General features: G+C 45.1%; 1 protein-coding gene across 1 annotated transcript in view; it reads left to right on the top strand.

The window, feature by feature from the left end:
- SHISA9 (shisa family member 9) overlaps positions 1-14,669 on the top strand; it is a 241,896-nt gene that overhangs the window by 62,157 nt on the left and 165,070 nt on the right. The window lies entirely within an intron of this gene.

Here is a 14,669-nt window from a genome sequence, read left to right as displayed (position 1 = left end):
TATTGTGGTGAGACCCCCTGAGGAGTGGGTGCTAGTCCATGAGGGACATTGGGCAGTGCACCACCAACACTGTGAGAGCCAGTGTGGTGTAGTGGTTAAGAGCAGTGGACTCGTAATCTGGTGAACCGGGTTCGATTCCCCGCTCCTCCACATGCAGCTGCTGGGTGACCTTGGGCTAGTCACACTTCTCTGAAGTCTCTCAGCCTCACTCACCTCACAGAGTGTTTGTTGTGGGGGAGGAAGGGAAAGGAGAATGTTAGCCGCTTTGAGACTCCTTCGGGTAGTGATAAAGCGGGATATCAAATCCAACATTTGTCAGCCCCACATGCCTGCCTTCATACTTACACCAGTCCAGGGTATGACCTGGCTGTCAGCTTCCTCCTCCTCCTCCTCCTCCTTAGTCATCGTGTTACCTTTGTAGAACTCACTAGGGAAGAGGATGGGGGGGGGCAAAAATAGAATTAGTTGGCTTGCCTGTCATTGGCTCTGGCTTCAACTACTGGTGGCCTTTGGCCTACCAGTCTCAATGAGCACCAGCCACCACTGCCCCCAAGACAAAGTATACAACTTTCTGAGGATCTCTTTCTGTGTTTTCCAACCTGGGTGGCACTATTAGGAGTCCACACTTCCAACAGGGAGTTTCGACAACTTGGTGCATACATTGGCCTTCACCTCTTTGACTTTGCCAGATGTTTAGAGGTAACTAGAGCACAAAAGAAACATTCAAATATTGCGGGTGGATTTATAAGCAATCTTCTTCATCTTATCGGGCTTAGGAATCTTCCCGGCAGAGGATTTGGAAAGGAATCCATGGAACACCTTGAACTTTGTAACTGTGCATTCCGTTTTAAATCACAGCCACACGCGCACAAAAACCTTTCAATACACACATGCACAAAACAGGACTCAAGGTCACTCTTCCTCCTCTTCCACCCCAGCTAGTGACTTTGCGGCTGTAATTACGAACAGAGTCCTTGACTATGGCTTTTCGAAAAAGTTAATTGCTGCTGCGTTTCTTTCTTTGGCTGATCAGCACTTCAGTTCTCAGTCATGGATTTGGAAACCTCTAGTATCCTGGGAAATTAGATAATCTTCTGGTCTTTTCTGCGGATACCCCCACCTTCAGAGGAGAGGGGCTGGGTGGCACCCATAGCTGGTTCCCAGGAGTTATATAGTTTAATGCTACTTCCCCAGAGTCCCTGCTCATCCTGTCCTATTTTTGTCGCACACAGCACTGTTTCTGTTTCACTGCAGTTTGCCTTCCACCAAAATTGATGCTCTTCATTTCATTGTCCATTGTGACAAAATTTGGTAACCTAGGTAAATTTCCTTGCCATTTAATTTCATGGCTGATTAAAATGATAAGAAAGGAGATTCCAACTAAACATTAGAAAGAGCTTTATGGTGGTAAGAGCTGTTTGACAGTGAAATGGACTATCTTGGAAGATGGTGGACTCTACTTCATGAGATGTTTTTAAACAGAAGTTGAATGGCCATCTGTCAGGGATTCTTCAGCTGTGATTTCTGCATTGTGTGGGGTTGGACCATGAGACTCTTAATCTTAGGGTCACGGGTTTGAGGTCCACAACTGGACAAAAGATTCCTGCATTGCAGGGGGTTGGACTAGATGACCTTCATGCTCCCTTCACATTTCTATAATTTTGATTCTATTGTGTTCGCATCTCCTGAGCTCTGTGAGTGTGGCTTTTTCCCGACTGAAGTGCAGGGTGTTTGAGGACCAGGACATTTGCAGGGAAACCAAAATGCTTGTTTACAAAGTTATTGTACTACCAACCTTACTGTATGCTTGTGAAACATGGACCACTTATAAACGCCATCTCCAACTCCTTGAAAGATTCCATTAACGGTGTCTCCAAAAAATTTTACACATCACTTGGGAAGACAGGTGAACTAATATCAGTGTACTAGAAGAAGCAAAGATCACCAGTGTTAAAGCAATGATTCTTCATCATCGACTTTGTTGGACTTGTCATGTTGTGCGGATGCCTGATGATTGTCTTCCAAAGCAACTACTCTATTCCAAACTTAAAAATGGAAAGCGTAATGCTGGTAGTCAACAAAAGAGGTTTAAAGACTCTCTCAAGGCAAATCTTAAAAAACACTTGAAGACACTTGAACTCAGGACACAAGGGAGAAACATGCTAAGAGGAAGGCATGCTTGGCAAATCCACACCCTGATCAACTCCAGCCTGGAAACCAATGTCCCCACTGTGGAGGGATGTGTGGGTCCAGAATTGGCCTCCATAGTCACTTACGGACTCATTGTTAAAACCATGTTGATGGAAGACAGTCTTATTCGGTTATGCGTGATCACCAAAGAAGAAGAAGAAGAAGTATTGTTATTGTTGTTGTTGTTATTAATTAAATTTGTATACCCCCCTATGCCCGCAGGTCTCAGGGCAATTCCCAGAGAGTATTGATTGTATTCGCTGGATTGATTTTCGTTCTGGACATGGGACAAATATGTCCACATTGGCCATTTCCACTCCTCTTATCAGGGGCCTATTGCCCATAGAGGCAAGTGGTGTGGGGCACCAGGGGGCCAAGTTCTCCAGGGAAGAGGCGGAGACTGGGTGTGGCGCCTACGGGCATCAGCTCACTGCCCTCGCCCACCTCACTGAAGCAGCGCCACGCCCGGAGCCTCCGCCTCTTCCCTGCCGGAGGAGCCACCCTCCAGCCACTGCCTGCATCTTCCAGCCCCGCAAAGCTGCCAGCAGCACCTAAAAAGGTCACCAACTCTGGGGGACAAGGGGGGATGCCGGAGGGATCTTTGCACCGCGGCGCAGGATATACTTAAGACAGCCCTGCCTGTTATCATCAGAATTCGCCATTACTTCTATCCACATTCTGTTTCCATGGTCTCTGACAGCCATCAAACAATCATCCTCATCCTCTTGCATGCCATGTTTTACTGCCTTGTCTTCCTTCCCCACCTCTTGCAAAACATGCAGACCTTGTGTGTAGAAGCATCACATTCCCATTATCATAGCAACGAGGCTGCAGCTGCTTGGGCTGATGTGTCATCTGCTCCAATTGTCTGCTGAGCCGACCACCACTTTGCTGTCTTGTTCCACAGTTGTGGCTCCAAGCTCAGAAGCTCTGGCTGGTCATTGGAAGAGGTTTGACACCTGGGACAATTGTACCGTACTCTAGTGACCTGTACATATATGTAAACTTCCCCTCAGTTTCTATGGCTGCCAGGAAGTCTATGGTTCAAATGAGCCGCAACTGAACCCCTTTTTAGCATTCCTAGCACTTAACAGTTCTAGAAGAACAAATTATGAGTTGGGCTAAATGTTCTCAACCATGGAAGGGCAGCAGAAAAATAAGGCACTCCTCATCCTTTTGAAACTTGTACTGATGATTTAAACAAAAGGATATTTGAAGGTTTTGTTCAAGAATCAAAGGCAAACAACCTTCCATTTCCCACACATAGATACTAGCTGTCAGATCTTATCCTAGGCAGTTCCCTTCTGGGAGATACAAGCTTCCTGGAGCTACGTGTAAAGAGATTGATGTCAGAGGAGACTCCAAAGCCTGGATGAAGTGTAATGAATCTTATTCCCTCCTAAGGTGCAGTCTCAAGAGAAAACCGTGGTTTTCGTTCCTCCTCCTCTCAGATAATGGCAGATCTCAATGGTTCTGAATATGTGGGTAGGATTTAGGTCACAGTGCTTAAAAGTAAAGGCATGTTGTACTCAAATGCATTTCATAGAGGAGTACTTTTTTTTTTTTTTTAAAAAAGGGTTACAGATCTCTATACATATCTGCTGGATGAGGGACTTAACACTTTACAGGAATGAAAACTAATGGATGTATAAAATGAGGATTTCACAGATCTTTGCTTCTTCTTTGTCTCTCTGTCAGGAGAAGATTTATGATCTCTTTTATTAAGCCTGCAGTGCACAGACCACTTAACTGAGCAATTTTGCTAGGTCTTGTTTACATAATCACATCTCAATTGAATGGCCGCAGGGCTGAAAAGGGACTCCTTGCAGTCTGCTTTGGGACATCTAGAGAATGCCCGGTTTTGGTAGAAGAGTGGGAAAAGGCAGTGGGGGGACTCCCTTTCTTTACTTGCTTTGTAGCGGATGATCAGTAATGATGGCAGTTGTAGCCCAACAAAATCTGGGGACCAAAAGCCCTAGAAAAGGCCCTAGATAACAAGAGTCTCTCACTACAATAATAATAGAAATAACAAGCTGAATGCTGGAAGATTTGGGACAGATAAAAGGAAGCACTTCTTGGCACAGGACATAATTAAACCAGGGAACCCTCTCCTACAGGAGGCAGCCACCAACCTGGATGGTTTTAGACAAATGCACAGAGGACAGGGCTACGAATGGCTGGTAACCATGACAGCTATGCTCTGCTTCCACTGTCAGGGACAGTGGTGCCAACTTCAATAAAATATTGGGGGTGCCAGCCCCACCCCCATAATTGATCACATGACACAATGCATGCACACCATTTCAATGGCAACACCTATCAAGTCCGGTGGGGGGCATCCCCTCAAATATTTTATTGGGGGAGCGAAGACACCTCAGCTCTTAGGAGTTGGCTCCTATGGTCAGAGACATTATACTGAATACTGCCTACTGAGAACTTCCCACGGACATCTGGTCAGCCACTGTGAGAAAAGGATGCTGAACTCGATGGGCTATCAGCTTGACCCAGCAGGCTTGCCTTTTATTCTTAGGTTCTTAACAGAAACAGAAATGTTATTAACAGGTGGAGACCACAAACAGAGACTTTTCAGAAATGGCACCACATTGTGGGATCCAGCTAGGATTACCAAGCCCTCTTTCCCCCCTTCTTATAGATGGGCACAGAAACCTTTTCCTTTTAAACCCCAGAAGGCATTTTGTGGTTGATCTCTACTTATACTGCTCTCCTTGGATTTGATGTGGCCATATTTTTAATTTGAGCTGGCCTTTGACCGTAATGAATTATTATTCTTATTACTATTACCCCTGGTTATAGATTTTTAAAAGTTCATTAAAGCCGGGTAGAAATAATTAGAATAAATAATAAAACTCTGGTCTTGGGCACAACTTTTCCCTAGATCTGGAATGGGCTTACTAGTTAAACTTACAGACCACAACTTACGGGACATAATAGAAGTCCCACTGTGCTCAGTGGGGCATATTCCCAGATTAGTATTGCAGCCTGAGGGTCACCTAGGCTAATTAAATGACCGCTAATTATAGCGGAGGGGACTGGGTTTTTTTAAATAATAAAAAAGCAGATATACCAACTGCACGAATTCCCTATCAGGCACTATAGACTAAAAGGAAAGGAAAACTCATTCCTTGCACCCTGTATCAGTGGTGAGTTCTTCATTGGAGTCAGTGGTTCTTATCTATTCTAGAGTGATGATTCCTTTAGTGCCTAGTGGTAGCTAACAGGGAGCAATTTTAGGTTGAATAGTCATTGGTCTGGGATTCTTTAACTGCTATTCCTGCATTGGGATAGATGACTCTTCAAGTCCTTTTCAACTCTACAGTTTTATGATTCTGTGACCCTGACATCACCCATCATTTAAGATCTTAATAAACACATACGCTTAATGTGTCTAATTTTACCCCCACTTTCAAAAGTGCGAATCATCAGCTTTCTAACGGCACAATTCCCCCGGTTCCATATTTTGTGTTCAAAAAGGGGGGAAAATATTTTGGTGGAATAGTCTTCCTTGCAATCCATTTGACGCTATTACTGAAATGATCAGCTACTGCATGTGTTTCAGCTTACAGTAGCAGCATGTGCTCATTGCCAGAAAAGAATCTAGGCAGCAACAATCAATAATACATTTTATTGTTCTAGCAAAAGGTAATGACAAATGCATAGCATATCTAGGCAATAAGTTGTTTTGCTCTGAGCAGGTTCAGGGCTCATCCAGACTTCCATTTGTGCCACGATTTGTAGGCGAAGGTTTGTGCTTTTCAGCCAGGGATCTGAGTGGTGGGGATGGGTTTGTTTGTTTGTTTGTTTTGTCCCTCTGGGAAAACCCTCTATTTACCACTGAAATGGAATAAACAGCAATAAGAGTTTTCCACAGAGTTGACGTTTGTTCCATTTCAGTGGTAAGCAGCAGGTTTTCCTGGGGAAAGCGGTGGGACAAAAAATAAAAATAAAAACCCTCTCAGACATGACCATGGAAATGATGGGCCTTTGATAGAAAATGCAGCAGAAAAGGAAGTCAGGATGAGCCCTCAGTCTTTGGGATGATGCTGCAGTTTTGGAAACTAGCCTTGCCTATGAGTTTCCTTGAACTCCACTAGAGACATCCATGCTATCCATGTAAAGCACATTTGACATGCATGTCTTTCCACTTCACAGGATAGAATCGTAGAATTGTAGTGTTGGACCCCAAGGAATCGCAGCTCAAGAATCCCTGACAGATGACCATCCAACTTCTGTTTAGAAATCTCCATTGAAGGAGATTCCACCACCTTCAGAGGTCATCTGTTCAATTGCTGAACAGCTCTCTCTGTCAGAAAGTCCTTTCTAATGTTTAGTCAGAATCTCCTTTCTGGTCGTTTGAATGGAGCAGCGCAAAACAAGCTCTCCACATCTTCCTTGTGACAGCTCTTCAAATATTTGAAGGTGAAGAATTTTGGGAACTGTAGTTTGTTAAAGGTGCTGAGAATTGTAGCTTTGTGTGCGGGGGAGGCTAAACCACAATTTTCAGGATTCTTTGAGTCATATGCTTTAAATTTCACTAACTCGGGTCCATTAATTTTGATGGATCCATGCTGAGCAGAACTTAGTTGGCTACAACCCATAAGGGTGTCTTAAAAAAAAAAGTAGGGTAGCATTCAAAAACACAAGTGGTACAGTCCATCTAACCATCTCATGCCTCTACCAGCTGATCCCCACCAATGACTGAATTAGGCTAGGTCTGGATTTGTTCAAGTGCAATAGAAGGTGGAATGCAAAAGGAGGGGAAACCAACAGAGCTTGGATGAGGAAGTACAACTGTAATAATGGCATATCTTAGATGGAAGCGGGACCTGAGCTGATCCTGTAGGCTTTCAGCAAATCAGAAAATCTGAATGTTTAGGGTCAATTGGGGCTAGAGAAGTTCTTGAACATGGAACTTCTCAAACAAGAGTGGGAGTTGGATACTTCATATGCTTCCAAGATGGGGTGGAAACGCATCTGTCTACCTTACCTATAAATAATTAACCTAATTTGCATAAAACTTGCATGAACGTGGTGGAAACTGTTCCACAGCTGGTGAATATATTGAAGCACTTACAGAGTGACAGTTGTTAAGCTCCTGATGTTGAGATTGGAAGTGATAGTTCTAAGACTGTTTTGAAGGAGCTGCTGCCTCACCAATGAAGAATTAAGAGAGAGAGAAAATACACCCAGCCCAATACACACAATTGCATCAAGTCCCATGATATCAAGAGACTTTAAGACTATAACACCCATGATGCAGTGTGTCCTGTGCTGATAGAAGTATGCTAAATATTTTTTTTAAGCCTGTACCACATCATAACCACAAGGGAAAATGCCTAGGAGATAATATTCATTCATTCAATTTCATATCTTACCTTACGTGTAGTGGTTAAGAGCGGTAGTCTCGTAATCTGGGGTACCGTGTTCGTGTCCCCGCTCCTCCACATGCAGCTGCTGGGTGACCTTGGGCCAGTCACACTTCTCTGAAGTCTCTCGGCCCCACTCACCTCACAGAGTGTTTGTTGTGGGGGAGGAAGGGAAAGGAGAATGTTAGCCGCTTTGAGACTCCTTAAAGGGAGTGAAAGGCGGGATATCAAATCCAAACTCTTCCTCTTCCTCTTCTTCTTTCCTCCCAAAGGAGTTCAAGATAGCAAACACACATGGGATTTTTAAAAAAGAGGTGACATGATTGAAGTTTATAAAAATAGGAATGGCCTAAGGGGAGTGGATAGAGAAAAGTTTTTCTTGTGGACATCCAATGAAGATGGAAGGTTCCAGACAGATAAAAGGAAGTTACTTCTTCATGCAGCGCATTGTTAAACTATGGATCTGACCAGGCTACGGGGAATTACGATCCCTCCCCTGGTGGCAGTCAAAAACAGATAACCGAAAAGAGTTCTTACCACATAATTTATTTAGTATTCACAGAGAGAGACAAAGGAATGCTGTCTCGATTAAATAATGGTGTTGCTCCAAGTAAAGCCCAACCCCCTCTGCTCCCTTATTCTACTTCATTCCTGTGCCGGCTGAACTGAGCTTTCTGCCTCTGATTTTTCTGTTCTACCACTCTCAATGCCCGCCTGAGAGGGGGGGCTCATGAATGCTCTCCAAAGACACTGAGTCTGCCAGCTTACTCTCCCCTGGTGCTTCATCTTCCTACTGCTCCCCCAATATTTCCCAGCTTCCCTCCTCTGAACTATGCCCTTCTGCAAACCGCTGTTTTAAATCTATACTGTCCTCGTCTTCTCAGGAAGGTGCAGAGAGATGGGGGGCAGCTCCCACCGTTCCTCCTCAGTCCAGCCCCTGACAGGAACTTGCTCCCATAGGAGGCAGTGATGGCTGTCAATGTGGATGGCTTTAAAAGAGGATTAGACAGATTTGTGGAGCATATGGCTAACAACTGGAAACGAGCCATCACGGGTATGTTTTGCTTCCATGGTCAGAGGCAGTATGCATATTCTTTTTTTAAAGTTTTTTTGGGTGGGTGGGGAAGGATTAGCAGCCTGGTCACAGATTGGCAACCTCCCAGTGGTGGCTGGTGTCTCTGGGGACTGGTGGGGCAGAATGCCAAGACGCTCACCACAGTTGTGTCCAGAGCCAATGACAGATAGAGCCTACTAATTCTAGTTTTGTCCCCATCTTCCTCTCTGCTAATTTCTAAAAGGGCAACACTGAGACTACAGAGGAGGAAGCTGACAGCCAGGTTAATCCTGTAGCTTGGCTGTCTGCAAGAAGGCAGGCAGGAGAGGGGCTGGCTGAGCACAGACTGAGGTTGGTGGGGCAGGGCCCCATTTCCCCTAATGGACCAACCTCCAATGTATTCTCCACAATTTCGCACACCCAGTGTTTTAAAAGGACCCCCCCCCCCAGGAGTGAATTATATCTGCCACAGAAGAAATGGTGAATATTTGGAGAACATTCTGCAAAGTGTTTTTTTTTCCCTAGAAGGAGTGAGGGGAAAGGTACAATCTTGTCTGAGAAAGTTTGACTCTGGACTGGTTTTGTGAATTCCTGTTCTCTTCTTGACTCACGTCTCTGGCTGCTGAGCTCTCCCAAAGAATGCAACTTCAGCACTAGAAACCAGAGCTAATTAAATAAAGGAAATTTCAGAAACGAGAGCAGGCTAATCATTCCCTCTGACCACTCATTTATGGTACCATTACTTGGTTTTCTAAGAATATTTTGTTGGCTGTGTGCTCACCCACCATAAAAAGGCAGCATTTAAAGCTACTGCCTCATTTGATTCTGCTTGCCCACAAAGAAGCTGTTGCATACGTTGGGGGCTTTGTGGTTGTTGTTGTTGTTTTGCAAAGTTCATTTCTGCAGCAAAACTTCCTTAGGAGGAAACTGCAAATACTCTCAAGAAAAACCCTTCTTCCCTCTTGTGCCATTTGAGTGCCTGTTTACAGCCCCGTCTGCACTATCCACTTAAAGCACTCTTATACCACTTTAAACAACTGTGACTTCCCCCAAAGAATCCTGATACCTGTCTTTTAAAGGTGTTGAGAGTATTTAGGAGACCCGTATTTCCAGTTCCCCAAACGGTGTTGCAATCAATCCCTCTTCCCAGGGAACATCGGAAATCACCAAGGGTTGTTTTGTCATCCCATGTCTGGAAAGGAAATCAATCTGGTGAATGCAATCAGGATACACTGTTGTTACTGTACTTTCAATCTGTAAATGATACCTAATGGATTATATCCACCCCACACTCTTTGAACATAAGGACACAAGAGAGCCCGCTGGATCAGGCCACTTCAAGTCCACCATCCTGCTGTCACAGTAGCCAAGAAGATGCCTCTGATAGTAGAGGGAGAGCATAGCCACTTGCATTGTGCTTCCTTTATATCGAAGTGAATGGGGTGAGAAAAAGCAAAACAACAACATAATGTAAATTAATTACATAAATTATATAATTTGGCCTTGGTGGACAGCAAAGCGGATAATGGAGATTTTGGTGGGAGGCAAACTGCAGTGGAAAGGAAACAGGGCTGCATGCTTCGGATTCAGGGTGGACTAGTGTCTGGGACTGACTCAAGAGGGCAAAGGGATGGAGATGGTGAAGGAAGGGTGAAGGAATGGTGGAGATAACACACACCCCTTCTCCTGGCACTACAGAAGGCATGTTGAATGCAGTATTGAATTATAGAAGGGCTTTGAGGAGTTTGAGGGAAGTCACAGCTCAGAGACAGACGAACAGAAGAGTTGGGAAGTAATAGAAGAAGGGGGGAAATGTGGAAGGGGAACCAGCTGACATGCTGTCGCTGGAGAGTGTTTCTGAACCCCCTTCCCCCAGAACTCGGCATTCGTTAAGGGTGCAGGAACAATGGAACCAGAGACATTTGACCACGGGTGGCCACAGTCAGGGAAAGTGCTGTTTCTAGGAGGGACAGGGGTGGAGCCCAGTTTGGAGCAACGCAATTGTTGCGTTCTTTTCTCTCTTGCTATTAAGATTGAAAAAAACTCATTAAAAGGGACTTGACCTTGTTTCCTCTGCTCTTGCTGCAGCCGGGGGAGGAATAGCTTTCCCGAAGCCTGGACAGAGCCTTGGCAACTGGGGATTCTCACATCCCTAGTCATGACAACATGCAGCATTTGTGCAGAAGGAAGTATCAATTTCTGAGGGGTCAGGGATGGGGCCAACAGGGACCAACCCAATTCTCTTTCTAGGTATTGACTGTACCCTGTTGTAGAAAGCCTGATTAGGGCTTGTGCCACATTGCATCCTACAGCTCAAGCCGTAAAACATCTGAAATTCATGAACATCCACCCAAACAGTTTATTGATTATGCCGTGGGGCCATTGTTTGTCTTTTCCTTCTTCTTCTTCTTTTAAAAAAGATGCGTTAATTTGAAGCAATGCCAAACTTCAAAGGCTCTGCTAATCAGCCACTCAATAAACCTTTGATCTCGCAGAAGAAGCCCTTAGCACAATTTGCAGAACAATTGCAGGAAGTCTTCACTGCAGCCACGGTAGCCACTATAGAAATGGATTTTGTTTATAGCAAAACCAGAAAAAAAGAAGGGGCAAGGATGCAAACAGTTGGCAATTTAATGCTAAACCCTTAAATTAAAATGTGCACAAAGGTTGTGATTAAAGCTTACTCATCTTGTCACAACATTTCACTCAGAGGCTGGGGGGCTAACTAGTTCTGTGCCAGGAGGAGGGAAGGATATCACTGCCTAAGAGAACCAACAAACATTAATTTAAAAAAAGACTGCTAGTTACCATCTCTCTAGAACAGGGATGGGGAAACTGCGGCCCTCCAGATGTTGCTGGACTCTGAGTCCTATCATCGCTGGCTGTTGCCCTTGCTGGCTGGAGTCGCTGGGAGTTGAAGTCTAACAACATCTGGAAGGCCATAGGTTCCCCATCCTTGGTCTAGAACAACCTTCCTCATCCTTGGTTCCCCAGCTGCTGTTGGACTACAACTCCCATCATTCCTAGCCAGCATGGCCAGTGGTCAGGGATGATGGGAGTTATAGTTCAAGAACTTTTGGGGATCCAAGGCTGAAAAAGGCTGGTCTAGAAGGTAGGGAGTTGTTGTTGTTTAGTCGTTTAGTCGTGTCCACCTCTTCGTGACCCCATGGACCAGAGCACACCAGGCACTCCTGTCTTCCACTGCCTCCCACAGTTTGGTCAAACTCATGTTTGTAGCTTCGAGAACACAGTCCAACCATCTTGTCCTCTGTCGTCCCCTTCTCCTTGTGCCCTCAATCTTTCCCAGCATCAGGGTCTTTTCCAGGGAGTCTTCTCTTCTCATGAGGTGGCCAAAGTACTGGAGCCTCAGCTTCACCTTCAGCTTCAGAAGGTAGGGAGAGGTGTCATCAAAATGACATATGAAGACTGTGGAAAAGAACACAGATGTTCTTGGACTAGTGCTCTCATTATCCATGCTGACAAAGACTCATGTCCAACATCTGACGAGCCAGAGGTTTCCCACACCTGCCTTATATTGCATGTATGATTAGATGTTCTCATACTCCTCCTCCTTAAAGTCCCCTTATTCCATGAAGCTTTTGACACAACCTTCTGGTTCCCAAGCACTGCTGAAATTAATGGGGCTTTGGATAAATCCCAAACCCCAAGCTAAAGTAGGGTGCCACCGTCACCCATGGCTTCTATGAAGCAAAGCAGGATCTGTATGAGGTGGATCAAGTTGAAGTGACAATCCCCTGAAGTGACTTGGACACACACACACACGCATACACACATTGTGGAAAAGCATTTATGGGGGAGGGGAATGAAATTATGTCTCTAAACTTACTATAAAAAATAAAACACCAGGGTGTGGAAGGATGTTGGCAAACTGGAACATGTGCAGAGGAGAGCAGCAAATATAATCAAGGGCCTGGACACCAAGCCTTATGAGGAATGGTTGAGGGAGTTGGGTATGTTTAGCCTGGCAAACCTAGATAGCATTTTAAAAAGTAGAGACATCACCTTGCCAACAAAGGTCCGTATAGTAAAAGCTATGGTTTTCCCAGTAGTGATGTATGGAAGTGAGAGCTGGACCATAAAGAAGACTGATCGCCGAAGAATTGACGCTTTTGAATTATGGTGCTGGAGGAGACTCTTGAGAGTCCCATGGACTGCAAGAAGATCAAACACATCCATTCTTAAGGAAATCAGCCCTGAGTGCTCACTGGAAGGACAGATCGTGAAGCTGAGGCTCCAATACTTTGGCCACCTCATGAGAAGAGAAGACTCCCTGGAAAAGACCCTGATGTTGGGAAAGATGGAGGGCACAAGGAGAAGGGGACGACAGAGGACGAGATGGTTAGACAGTGTTCTCGAAGCTACAAACATGAATCTGACCAAACTGCGGGTGGCAGTGGAAGACAGAAGTGCCTGGCGTGCTCTGGTCCATGGGGTCACGAAGAGTCGGACACGACTGAATGACTAAACAACAACAACAAAAGCCTGGAGAAGACTGAAAGGTGATATGACAAGCATCTTCAAATATCTGAAGATGGTGCAAGCTTGTTTTATGATGCTCCAGAGTGTAGGACCTGAACCAGTTGATTCGAGTTAAGACCAAGGAGATTTCAGCTGAAGATTAGGAAGAACTTTCTGATGGTAAGAGCTTTTCCACAGTGGAGCAGACTGGTTGGAGTGGAGTGGACTCTCCATTTCAGGTTTTTAAGCATCTGTCATGGATTCTGTAGCTGTGATTCCTGCATTTCAGGGGGTTTGGACTAGATGATCATTGGGATCCCTTCCAATTCTACAATTCTATCGTTCTATTATCTACTTGGAAGCTGATTCCTCAGACATGGAGCCATAATACTAAAGCCCCAGTTTCCAGTTGATGTCAGGCATACCTCTGGGGCATATGCAACTCTTAACAACATCTCTTTCCGATGACTTGGAGATTACAGATCTGTTAATGAAGCCTACAATTCCTACTGAAAGTGAAATATTGTGGGCTGGGCACCAAAAGTACTCTTTTGCTTCAAAACATATGCATCCCATGCAAGAACTGAATAATCACCACTGCACATTTATTGCACTATAAACCAATTGCCTGATTTGGCCCATAATAGCCAAATGAACCGAATGAGCAAATGTTTGTTTGGAGCAAAGGCTTACTTGGTCTGGGGCAAAATAAAAATAAAATAAAACAAGCCCAGCAGGCTAAAAAAAATATGTGTTTTTCAGATGCTGCCTCTGGCTATGCCAACCTGGCACATATTTCTTACTTGACAACTCAAGCTCTGTTCTGTTTCCATTGGATTTCTTTCTAAAGTCAGGAACAAGGTAGAGAAGAATTTTTTAAAAAACCTGACAGGATATCAGTGGGAAATGAAACACCGTGTTATTGGAAATGTCATAAAGTCCCGTCGTATCAGGTGATGGCTTCTTATTACAGCTCTTTCATATCTGCTCTGAGGATGTTGGTGGTACTTCTGTGAGGTCCTAAAGCAGGGGTTAGGAACCTCTGCCTTGGGGGCCAAACGCAACCCTCTAGATCTCTGTATCTGGCCCTCAGAACTCTCTCCAAACCATATCTGAATCAGGGCAAAGGCCCATCGAGTTCAACATCCTGTTCTGTGTCCAAGCTGATACCTGTAGGAAGTCTGCAAGCAGGACCTCAGGGCAACAACACTCTCCCCACTTGTCATTCAGAGGCATAGACCCCTTTAGGGCAGGTATGGGGAAGCACCTTGAAGTCTGATGGTACCCAGAGATGCCAGTTTGCAAGGGGTGATTGATTGGGCCCACACCATAGGTGTGATATCACACACACAACTTCAATGGTCGGCAGCTCCTCATCCTCTCCTCCTGGTTCTGTCACCAGCGGGAGGCTGTTTCGACTCTCCTTCCCCTCTGTGACGGGAGGAGGATGAGAAGGAGCCAGCCACTGCAGCCGCGCCGCTCCCTGGTTATATTGAGGGAGCCGAAAAGGGCTCGCCCCCCAGGACACTCTTGGCTCCCCTGATAGTGCGTCTTGCTTGTCT

The sequence above is a fragment of the Podarcis tiliguerta genome (assembly GCF_965153285.1).
Source record: "Podarcis tiliguerta genome assembly, chromosome: 14".
NCBI classification, from domain to species: Eukaryota; Metazoa; Chordata; class Lepidosauria; order Squamata; family Lacertidae; genus Podarcis; species Podarcis tiliguerta.
The sequence above is the reverse complement of the archived record's forward strand: the minus strand, read 5'-3'. Positions and strand labels throughout refer to the sequence as shown.